At 42.0% G+C, this 12,356-nt stretch overlaps 1 protein-coding gene across 1 annotated transcript in view; it reads right to left on the bottom strand.

The window, feature by feature from the left end:
• LOC112555673 (olfactory receptor 4C11-like) overlaps positions 1–12,074 on the bottom strand; it is a 46,029-nt gene extending 33,955 nt beyond the window's left edge. The window contains exon 1 of the mRNA XM_025224144.1: positions 11,550–12,074. The gene's annotated coding sequence lies outside the window, so the exon portion shown is untranslated. The remainder of the gene's footprint in view (positions 1–11,549) is intronic.
• Positions 12,075–12,356: the final 282 nt, after the last annotated feature.

Raw genomic sequence — 12,356 nt, 5'->3', positions numbered from 1 at the left:
AACAATAAGATAAAAATGACACATCGAAACGTATTCCTTTAAAAATGAGAAAGAGAGATAAATTCAATCTGACAGACACTTGAATGAGCCATGAGGCTTTAAAAAATCGACCATAAACTAATGATGATGACAGAGTCAGTGAAGAATCAAAGGATGAGTTCTTCGTTTACATCCCTTTCGTGCAGTTAAAGGTCCAGATAAAGGAGGAGTTCGGGAGGGCACCATGTCCCCAAGCGGTCAAATAGTTCATCAGATTTTTACCAAACCGTAGCTTCAGCAAATGTCGGCCGATGGGCTGCTGGTCGAAGATAGCCACCGATCGACAGGATTGAGGAGCGGGAACCAATACCTGGCAATTCAGGTATCGATCACAGAGTTTGTGGAGAAAGGGAAATGCCTCCATCTTGGAAACATTAAAGCCAACATCATAAAAGTGTAACGCCATTCGTCACAAATGAGCCAGACAGAAGTGAGCCGAGTAATGGAATGTCCTCGCATCGCACTGTGTCAAAATTCAGTATTCAGAAGGAAATTAGTTGCAAATGGAAGAGCCATAGTTTGTCTGGAGAAACAAGTGGCGGGTGGGGTTCAGATCACGTGATGGCTTTATGAGCAGCATGCAGCAGGACAAAGAAAATAGTATAACATCGATTACGAGCGTTTGACGGACGTCCACGGCAAGTTGCCAGTACAGCAGAAACACTATCTACATTGCTGACTCTCTCGACAGTCATTAGAACCTTTGGACCTTGTAGGACGACAGCATTTGTCGGAGAACTGGACTTCCAATAATTCAGTGACAACATTGTCAGCATTGGACAGGAAGACCTGATTCTGCTTCACGACCATTTGAAAAATATACTTTCAAAATTTTCTTCGACCTAAGATTTCAACCATCTTTTCTGATGTTTCATGCGTTAGACAGAAACTTTTATCGAGTTTGTTAATATTTTCATATCTAACGATCATGGAAAGAAACTTTAGTCAAACCGTTTTTCCCGTCAGGTTACATTTTTACTTGCATCTTCAGAAATGTATTCACTGCGTGTATTGCCACACCAACAGAAAAACGAACAGTCGGGACGACGTAAACCTCACGTAGTAGTACGTCCTATATCCCTGCCTGTGTACTCATGGGTAAGCATGAGCTAGACTTAAGTGCTCTGCCAATGCAGCGACCGAAGCGTCTGGAGCAGAAGGGGAGAGCAGAGGTTAAAGCAAAGGGCAGAGCACTCTGCTCTCAACGAGACAGACTGGATGGGGACCAAGAGTAGCGAGCTTGATTAAATATCCAGGAAATAGACTAGCCTCCCTTGGGAAGCGGCGAATGTGGACGCGTAATAAGCGACTCAGTTAACCTGTGGCCGGGAGGAGGAGTCGGGGGGAGAAGCTGCTCCAACGAAGCAGCTGTGGAGGACTAGTCGAGGGTTCGTCTGCAAGTTCAAAAGAAAAAAAAAGTCATCAGGTGCAGTGATGTAGCGTTAAAAGATACACAACGATGCCAAGTTTCAAAATTTTCAGCCACGGAACCAAGACGAAAGAAAAAATTTCATAAAATAATTCCTCATATTGATTAGCAAAACATCTCCTGCTTCAGCAGCAGAACTGATGGAGTAGGTGAGAAATGACATAACATGACGGCCTTTTGACCCTCTGAACTTTTATGAGCTCGCAGACACTCATAGAGATGATTTAGTTCAGAAGATTCGTCCTCGTGCACTATCTTTCATCTTCCTGGAGAAACTGGATGTCTGGTGATTAGGAGACAGAGCAAAATTCAATCTTGACACCATCTGGAGTCGAAGACAAGCAGTTACCTGCCTGATATTGGTCTACTGCAGGGTAATTCAAAGTAATGGCGAGAAATCTCACACTGCCAGGATGCAAGTATTGTCCACAAATACAAAGTTTCAGCACGCGCACACACTCACACACGCCGCAATGCATAATACATTCAGTGAACTCTTTCGTCAAAAAGCAAGTGGAGAACTACAAAATCACATCCAGATTGCCTGTCAGGTAGATGAGAGTTGGGACGCGAAAGCCAGAGATTACACGAGATTGTCGCAGAACTTCCACTGGTTCTCGCTGCCCAGACGAGGATGCTGCTCCAAGTGCTGACAGGCAGGGATGTGTCACATCGATCGATGACATGCTAATGACAGAGGCAATGCATGGGAGGATGGGGAGGAGACAACCGGGGGAGACTCCAGGGTGCCTCGAGGCGTCAGTGGTATGAGGGACAGATGAAAGTGAGGCTAAGGTTTCAGGAACTGTCACGAAATGCTTAAAGGTTTAAGGTTCCACTGGACTCAGCTCAGAAAGGTTACCAGTAGTCGGGGGGAGAACTTCCAGTCCAGGGCAACTGGTGCAGTTGGTAAGCCAAATACCAGTGTCTGAGTCTTGAGTTCTTTTTCTGGACATCACGTGGTTATATAAACCTATGCAAGGTATTTGGCTAGAAATGGCATCTCTGCCTGGAAGCGAACTCTCTAACAGTCACTCCTGCCAAAGGTCACAATCTCCATTTGCTCCACGCGTGGGTCGTAACTAAAAGTAGTTGTATTGTCTGATGACCCGCTTCTCCAAAATGTTACACGTCTATTAATATTTTATTTAACCGTCAGCTGCCTGCGTCATTCCCAGGGTGTTTACCGGTAAGAGGTTTGCTGTGAAAACACTTTAGGCAAACTGTGACAACAATAACAGACCTTGAACTCCTTTCATGGCAGAACCTTAATCACCAGATTGTGGGCGGACAATATTTTTCGGTTTTTGTGGGACCCCAGAAGCTTTTTGTTGCAATGCTTTGGCAATTCTTTGAACTCTAAACCTTGTGTGGATAGATGGTGATGTAGCCTACTGCCGCAAAAGTCTTTGTTCCTCAAAGTTGAGTTGGTGCCCAACCTCGGTAGTGGAGAGTAAAAGCTCGGCGACAACATGGTTGCCTGGCAAATAACCTGTTTACACAGGTCCCACCACTCCACTCCCTTTTGGAAGTCCCTGTCTGTGACAATGGCGGCAGACCGTATCGCAATAAAAGCGAATCGATGTGGAGCAGACACACTGCCAGGTCATCCGAGGCTTTCCTCATTTGCATATCAAAACCATTACAACAGTGTCCTCTAATCAGTTATCGCTGTCGTCGGGAAAGATGTGACAACCGGGACAGTTTTACTGGCGATTGGGTGACTAGTGTTCATTGCTGTTATCGCTTGTCAAGAGAAGTGGGCGAAGGTTTCAGGTTTAATGACAAAGTGCTTTTTTTAAAATATTTTTTTTTATTATTTAGAGTGCAATTACTCCAGGCCAGAGCAGGCTCGAGGCCAAGCCAGACCAGCCATTGTTAAATGTTTTGTTTCGACATGGTTGGGTGACTTGCTTGAAAGGAAGAATGACTTCACCTTTTAGTGGTCAATGGCGTTGATGAATGGACTTTTTGTTTGGTAATGTGTTCGGATTAATTGTTGATATTGTCGGACAATGAACAAATGCGGCTGCTGGTTATTTCCCGGCATCAAGTGGCAGGTGGATTATAAATAGAAACCCAGCCAAGAGACAGAAGGACAGAAGAACTGCTGTCTCCTTTACTTCCTGTTTGCGAAGAGAAAAGCGGAGAAACCAGTGAAAAACCAAGAAAAAGATGGCAGAAGAGGCTACTTCCGTTGCATTCAAAATATACAAAGAATGTCTAATATACTTTGACTGATTTGTTACGAGGACACTTGACAGCTGGGTGCTAAGATGTAGCTGTAGGGATTTGTGTTCTAAAAATGTTGTGGTGAATGAGTTGACTTGTGATATTTGCTCAGGTTTTTTTTAATTTACTTTTAATCTTCACACGGACAGAGTGGAACTCCCACTGAAAACTGTGTTAATCATCTCTACTGAGTCCACTTCAGGTGAGAATCTTTGTTTAGGGAGGACGTGGGCAGCTGTATCCAACATGTATTTCGTTTCATCATTTTGTTTTCTTTACTTTTAATGTTAATATTAATTTTGGATGTGTGTTTCTCAGCATTTGGCCTTTGACGAATGACCGATATCTTGTCTCGATTAATTTACTGCACACGAAGGTGTGATCATCTCTAGCCAGGTTCTCTTTGGACATTTTAAACAAGATGCCCAGGTAATCACATCAACAGAATCATAAATATCAGTTACCGTGAAAACGAAAACAATATAAATGTTTAAAAACTCGCTGATGCCTCGGTGTTTTTAAAGTCTGCGTGAGGTGTAGTGCTGAAAATTAAGTTATGAGAATTAATTAAGTGTGATTTTTATTTTACGAAGCTGTTCTGGTTAAAGCCGAATTGAAGCCTTGAGTCTGCGAATGTGTATTAAAATATTTACGGAATGTAAACAAGTGTTGACATAAATGAAAATTTATTTTTAAGTACCAAATTACAACAAATGAGTTTATCTTACACCGATAAGTTATTTAAATATTTTTCTCATTTTCCAAGCCGAAATGACAGTAAAGAATTGGTCTTCATGTTTGTCCTAATGCTCAGAAAATATCTGGCAAGATAACGATGTTTATTGCCCATCAACCGTTGGGTCTGCATTGTGTCAAATTGTGTGGAGTCCATTGAACAAGGGACATAACCTGCAAGAAGTGGAGGATGTAGGAAGGACTGCGATGTTTACACGGTGTACAGCGAGGCTCTGGCAGCTTGCATGCTGCGCAGTTGTGTTTGCTTGTTTGTTTGTTTGTTTGTTTGTTTGTTTGCTTGCTTGTTTGTTTGTTGGTTGGTTGTTTAGTTAGTTGGTTGGTTGGTTTGTTGGTTTGTTTGTTTGTTTGCTTGCTTGTTTGTTTGTTTGTTGCCGGTTGTGCGTGCCCATGAGTCGTGGGGAAACTGTACGTGCAATCAAAACAAAATCCACGCCATCTGTCGGATCACAACCAGAATTGTCAGGAATACTTATTATATACGACAGACCATACACCTGTACCTGTCAAGAGATAGGATATAATGGGATGAACTGGAAATTTAAGGTCTTTACCTCAGATATTTTTGCTACTCCCACTCTTATTTACTGGGTAGGTGAGAGTAATGTCCCTGGAGTGTAACCCTTGGCCGTCTTTATTCTCATTCTTCGTCTTGTACTCGCCGTTGCCAGCGATTTTCGTCGATTACGATGTGAAATGTTTGAGTGTATTTTGTTTTGCTTCTGTTCAGGATTTTTAAATGCCTGTGCCAGCTTGTTTGTGTCGACTGACAATCTGTACAGCCATATCTGAACTGTATTCTCGACTTGGCATCGACAGTTTCCTCTTCGTCATCTGCGAACCATTCGCTACATTTCAAGGTTCTGGATCATCTTCTATCAGTAGTGTTGTTGTAGAAAACGTAACAGTAAGATTAGAGACAAAAAGTCCAGAAGGTTCTATTTGTAAAAGACAGCCAAGGGAATATTTGTAAGGCTTGTACAGCTTGTACGACTGACATGGAACATTTATTTTTTATTAAAATGAGCGATGTGCGGGCAATAAGTGAAAAGGCAAAGTGATTTAGTGGGTGGAGTGGTTCGCAATTAAGTGACAGGCTAAAAGGCTCGGCCATTAGTGAGGCAGACGTATACAGATGATGGCGACGGATAAAGAAAACAACTTTTTTCCAGGATGCTCTCTGCTCCGTCAAGTTTCGAACCCAAGTTTTCTAAGTGCAAAGATGTCTACTTATTGTTTGTTTTTGCTTGTTCTATTCCTGTTCAGGCTTGTGGATGGACATCTTGCCGCACTCTTCTTCCCTCCGAGCAGTTCTTCCACAGATCCACGTGATCAGGGAAGTAAGAGTGGCAGAAGAAAACAGTTGGGTTCCACTTTTTATATGTCAATCCCAGGACACGGGACCATTCTTTGCTCCTACACCTATGAGACTTGAACCTTCTCGCAGTTCTACCTTTGCAAGACCAAGCTTTGACCTTCCTCTCCTTAGTCTATTCTTTTCTTCAAGAATATTGAGAACATCGTAAAACGAATAAAAGTCCCAAATAAGTTGTTGAAATCATCATCAAAATGAACACATTTGGACACTCGCATTACCACCATGTCCTGTATGGAGTGATTGTAATTTCGTTTTTGGATAAAGCTGTGTTTTTCTGTTTTAATGTGACTTCGCCTCTAATTTGTTCTACACTTAAAATTCTTGGATGAAAAGACAAATTAATGTAGGAAGGAAATGATCCGATTTCACAGCTAGCCTGCTTCAAAGTCAGTCTTTTTAGCTCAGCTTTCCTTGCTAAATATTTCTGATTTCTAGTTCTTTTTCTATCTTTCATGAAGCTGGGAATCGAATTATGTGAGAAAATCTACCTAATCGTTTGGAAGCATCTCGCATTAAGCTCAGTTCTTACAGATTATCTCTCAGCTGTGATGAAAGGTGATGTCCCAAAAATATTCGAGCATGCGAAATGCTTTCAGCGGAATAGTCGAGAATGTTTCCAGTTTGATATTTGCTTCTTAGCCAAATACACTAGTTTCCTGCAATTTGTAATAAGAGGATTCCTTGCCGATAATTAATTACTACCTTGAATTCTGTCGATCCTCTAACGCCTAATGTCGACAATTTTATCTTCAAGCTTCTTATCGGACCTCAAGGATACGATCGAACTCTGACCTTTTGTGAACAAGATGAGGATGGTTTAAGCAGCTTATTTTTGTCTGGAACATTATGGAGCACCAAATAAACTGGTTTAATCTACTGGTAGGAGGAGTGACGGATAAAGTAGAGGAAGAAGTAGCAGAAATAGTAGAAATTAATGAAGAAAAAAAATAGCATCAGAAGAAGAGGAAGACGACGCAGAGGAAGAAGTATTGAGAGAATAAGATAGATAATACACCTTGAGTGATTGGTAATGATGTTTTATTGAATGGAAAAGTATATATCAACATTTAGTGAGCATTTCGGGAATATTTACCAAAATGGAGCCCGAAATATCAGGACCGAGCTTTACCTGAGTGCCTAATATTTTAAACTAAATTTTTTTCCACGTGGGTTGCAGGATGCATATCTTCTACATTCCGCAGCTCTGGTCCCTGTCAGTCAAGTAAACTGCAGCAGCGGCAACTACACTAACATCGTCAGATCCGCATTCCACAACATCTGCAGCAACAGCATCTGCATGTTGGCTGCGTGCACTGCTCTCGCTACAAGAACCACAACTCTACCCACCAACGAGTTGTCTGCACATGTTAGACACGTGGTGTACCAAATATGCGCTTTACATTGGATAAATGTCTTGCACACTACAAACTAACCTTTTCTGCATTCTAAACCTACCTTGTACACGAGATAAACATACATTACATATAATAAACATGTTAAACATGATGTGTGAGTTTGCATGCTCACCGGTAGGTTCTGATAAAATATCTTTCCTCATCCTGATTTATGCTTCCTGGCAATAAATTTTATTTAAAATGACAAAAATGTATCGTCACCAACAAGGAATTTTTTATTTATTATCCATCGTATTTTTACCATCTTCGTCGATTTGTGTTTATGATTAAATCATGTAGAACTGATGTCGTATTTTGTCTTTAGTGTTCCGCTTCATAAAGAAGTCCAAACAGAAATGTTTTTAGTAGCTAAGGATTGCTGTTAGAGTTGGCTGACATTGTGTTTTCATGATGATTCACTTGCCAGCTTCTGTACACTGGCAGCAGGACCTGAAGGAGAGAAGGTCCCGACACTTTACAGCTTCCGCTGCCAAGACGCGGCCATATCCTCAGAGATAAAGTTTCCAGTTTCTTTTTCTAACCTTTACACCTTAAAGAACACTTTTTTTCTCCCTGTCCTCAGTGGCTCTAGAGAGGTATAAGTATCGGTACAGAAGACACCTGTTCACCTAAACTATTCCGATCTCTCCTCCCTCTCCCCCCCTCTCTCTCTCCCTCTCTCTCCCTCTCTCAGACATTTGTAAAAGACAGTTGAAGATGTCTGGGTGCTTGAAGAGTCAAAAACCTTTCTTTCTAAAGGTTAAGATAAGGGAAAAGAATTGTACAGTCATATGCAGAAAAAACTATTCCATTACGACTAGTAAAAAAAGGTAAAAGGCACAACAGGAAACAACGAACTCTGTCAACATATTTATCAAACTTGTTTCTTAAGGTTCTTCTGCTAAGCAACATGTGACAATAAAGCGTGTTGATGATACTAGAAAGATAATACTAATGCTATGGTCTGAAATCTGGAAAATTCCTGTAAGACTCACAAGTAAGGCAAGCTTTATGATAGGGAAATGACACAAAATTAGCGGTTACACATTGCGAAACAGCATGGGGAGATAACAACCGTAACCTAAACCCAATTCTCAGGTTTGTGTGTCGGCAGGAATTTGCTCTTGATTCCACCCATCCAGCATCCACCCACACAGCATCTACCCACCCAGCATCCACCCACCCAGCATCTACCCACACTTCATGCACCCACACAGCATCCACCCACCCATCATCCACCCACCCAGCATCTACCCACGCACTTTCTCGCGTTTCAACGACCTGGGCTTTGAAAAACTACTCTCATCGTGGCCTGATGTTGCTAGCAGCGCTGCTGCTACAATAAGCAAAAAGTAAGGACAAGCCTACTGGCTGCTGACCCCGGGGGAAATCATCAGCCAGTTTACCTCATTAGATCATTGACTCATTGAATATGGGATTCCGGGAGGTTAGGGCATCAGTGTCATAGCCTGTGGCCGAGGTCCTTAACTACAAAGATCCACCCCCGCACGCAGCTAGTGATGGTAGTTGTAATGAAAACATCTACAGGTTAATTAAAGATTTCCGTTCTCGAGTGCTAATGAGGCTAGTTTCAACAAATGTTCGTGGTAATGATAGTCGGTAATGCCGACTCTCTACAAGACTTGGTTATTTAAAGTTTATGTCTGTGACAGAGTTTTGCAAGAAGACTGAGCAACCTGAGGCGACAGGTGTAAAATGAAAATATTTCAGGTTACTGTGGTAGCGGAGTGATTCAAAGAAGTTTTGTCTGTTTTCTGTAGTGAACACGCACAGAAGAGGTTGGTTGCCATGGTTACGATGGTGGTAAATATGAAAAGATTAGGGTGATTGTTATGATGATGAATATTTAATCGAGTGCCTACAGCATCGACTTTCAAAGGTTCAATACCCGACTGGTGTAGAATACTTACAGACCCAGCTCGACTGGGCACCTGGCAAATGTTTGAGAAGTTAAGATAACAGTGAAGTGCGGTTAGATAGGATGTTTTATTCCGAGCCAGCATCTAAGGCTTTCTCACTGTCATATTCAGAGAAAGAACAGCGTGCCCGAGACGGGATGTGAACCTTAGACAACCAATCGTGACAGGCGTACCAATGGCGAGGACATAGGCCCAGCCCACGTAATAAAACTAGGACTTAGGTAAGTTCGATCTTTAACACATAACATCCTTAGACCGAGAGGTTACAGGCCTACTACAGGGCTATGATGACAGGAGTAACAACAGCCACAGCAGTAACAGTTGTTGCAGTAATGACGGCGATGGTTTGGTCGAAGTGGTATAGTGATAGCGGAAAATAATTAAGGAAAGAAAGGTTGCATGAAAATATTAAATTATAAAAGTATATTATTTTATAATTACATGTATTTCAGATCTTAAATCTTCTCTTGCTTGTATTACATAACCTGACAAAAATTTCAACTCTAAAGGAAAGTATTTTTCTTTCTCTCCCTCTCTCTCTCTCTCTCTCTCTCACACACACCAGCGAAATACGCCAACGACCACAAAGCTGTCAGACATCGGTCTCCTTAACCCTAGTCAAGATTATCTTCCGATGTGCGATTCGTCATCTTATCATCTGCCTCCTGTGTTTATTTGACAGCACAATCCACTTTCATCCTCCCCATGGCTGAGCCAGTGGCTGGCGGACGTGCTGTTGACCAAGAAGCTGCCCACCTGTCAGGTGGTCTCCGTGATTGTTGCGGTGGGCGCGTGGTGTGTCCGGGCGCTGGTGTAGTTGTGGGAATGAGGTTATCACCTGTTCTTGCGGCTGGCAGCCAGCGCGAAACCCTCGTCTTCCTCAGTCGTAGCATGGCAGCCTCTGTGATCAGAGCTCTGCTGGGGAAAAAACCTCTGGAAACCGAACCTTCCTTGGCAACGGTATCCTTGTTCCTCTCTGGAGGAATTTCTTGCTAAAATATGGTATGCGCTTAGTTGTGGAGAGAAATACACTTGAAATTTGTGTGAATATGACTTCATGAGTATTTACGGACATCTACATGAGCACACATATCAGTGGCTAGAAAGAAAGAAAGAAAACGAACGAACGAACGAACGAACGAAAGAAAGAAAGAAAGAAACAAACAAACAAACAAACAAACACACACAAACAAACAAACAAGAAAACAACCAACCAACCAACAAACAAACAAAGAAACAACCAACCAACCAGCCAAACAAACAAACAAATAAACAAACAAAGAAACAACCAACCAACCAAACAAACAAATAAACAAACAAAGAAACAACCAACCAACCAGCCAAACAAACAAACAAATAAACAAACAAAGAAACAACCAACCATCCAACCAAACAAACAAACAAATAAACAAACAAAGAAACAACCAAAGAAATGGGCTAGCTATAGAAGAACAACCAGTCTTGATGCACACAATACATGTTAGCTACTGAAAGTCTTTTTGTGGTTCTTCTGTCCATCCCTGTCCATGACCGACAAGAACAGGCAGAGAATGAAACAAAATCGCGTTCGAACCAGTTTCCCCATCAAAGTATATTGATACTCGTGTATCTGACCGGACAAATAAAGTTGAACACATACTGAATATTTCATGTAAACCGAAAACAAAATGCTTGAAGGATCCAATTATAAAAGACAGCTTCGTTAGAAAGATTAGGATTGAAATTCCACTCTTGCCGGATTCTGTCTCTTCAAATCAACTTTCTTTCTCTCTTCTCAGGAAGAGGTTGGAAAGAAAGCTGGTAAACACATTGCTGCTTAAACTGTTTTTATGAGACTCTTTGACTCAAGTTGTCTGCCAAGATGAAGATGTTGTTTGTCTCCACATGTAAACATGTTCTCTACAATTTATTATTATTATTATTATAGTAAATGAGTGTCAGGAGTGTAGAATGAGAAATGATAAACGGCACACGTTCCTGCTCAGCAATGCATATTATAACTTCTCCATAACAAATGAGATAATAAAAATAACAGATACTCTGGATACCAGTTTGATAGCTTGTCCTCCTCCTCCACCTTTCGACTATTTCACTAACAATCAAACTAAAGGTGTTTACATCCACTTTGACAAAGTAGCTGTCACACCCAATCGAGCTTTGATCGCACCACTGCTAGTGGCGACACCAGATAAGGATTCGAACTGTTAGGTCTTGTTTTTTGTTCGACTCCCGATACTAGTCATGGTAAAGAGAGATGCTGTCATCATGCAATGCACTTCATGAAGCTGGACCTACCTGGCACTGTTCGAACACCACTTTTCTCATATAAATGCACATTTATTGAACCATTCACCTAATAAAATGTTGAAAAAATGAGAACTTACCTGATCAGAACCCAGACACCAGATCGGGTACACAAAGAGCTTCAGGACCTTTGTCGTCAATGTAATGTTTCGGTGGTCCTCCTGGTGTCAACTGAACACCGCTCCCTCTCATGTTCACTCAAAATCATTACAAGCCAAATGTTAATAAAACTGAAGAAAAAAAAGAATTCTTTCTGCTTCACAAAAATAAATAATAATGAAGTCTGTTGGGGTGTTCGGTAATCTTATCTGCTGTAAAAGTCCTTTGTTGGCGGCTCATACAGTTCACGGTTGGCTGTCAGCACCATGCTTGCTGTCTCCAGATACCCGCAGGATGCCAGACTCGGCCCGGGGTAGGTGCTCCGATGTCTATATACACTGCAAACGAGGCTAAACGTCCACTGCAGCCTGTTGTTGCGCTAGTGACCTGACAAGATATAGTGCCCTTCCCCGGGTGCCCACAACCGGAGCACTCCGCGCGTGCGCTGTGAGATGTGAGACTCACACACCGCGCGTGAGGTGCCAGAGTCGGAGAGCCAGATTCCAGACCTCAGCAGCCGCTGCCGACACACGGAGAGAGAGAGAGAGAGAACACTGGACTTAGCAGGTAGTCTGTCAGTCAATTGAGAAGGAGAGAGAGAATGAAAAAAAAGTGTTGCCAGTCTGAAATACATTCTGAGAACAATGGTTGGCCTTCTGTTAGTCAACCCAGTGACCTTAAGATGCTGCACGTGCCCGAGGTATAGATATGATAAATTTGCTTGATTTCCTGAAATTATTTTCAAAATAACTTTTTATCTCCCTAGATTGAAAACAGACCAATCGATC

Source organism: Pomacea canaliculata, linkage group LG14 (genome assembly GCF_003073045.1).
Source record: "Pomacea canaliculata isolate SZHN2017 linkage group LG14, ASM307304v1, whole genome shotgun sequence".
Classification (NCBI taxonomy): Eukaryota; Metazoa; Mollusca; class Gastropoda; order Architaenioglossa; family Ampullariidae; genus Pomacea; species Pomacea canaliculata.
This window is presented reverse-complemented; position numbering and strand designations above follow the sequence as displayed.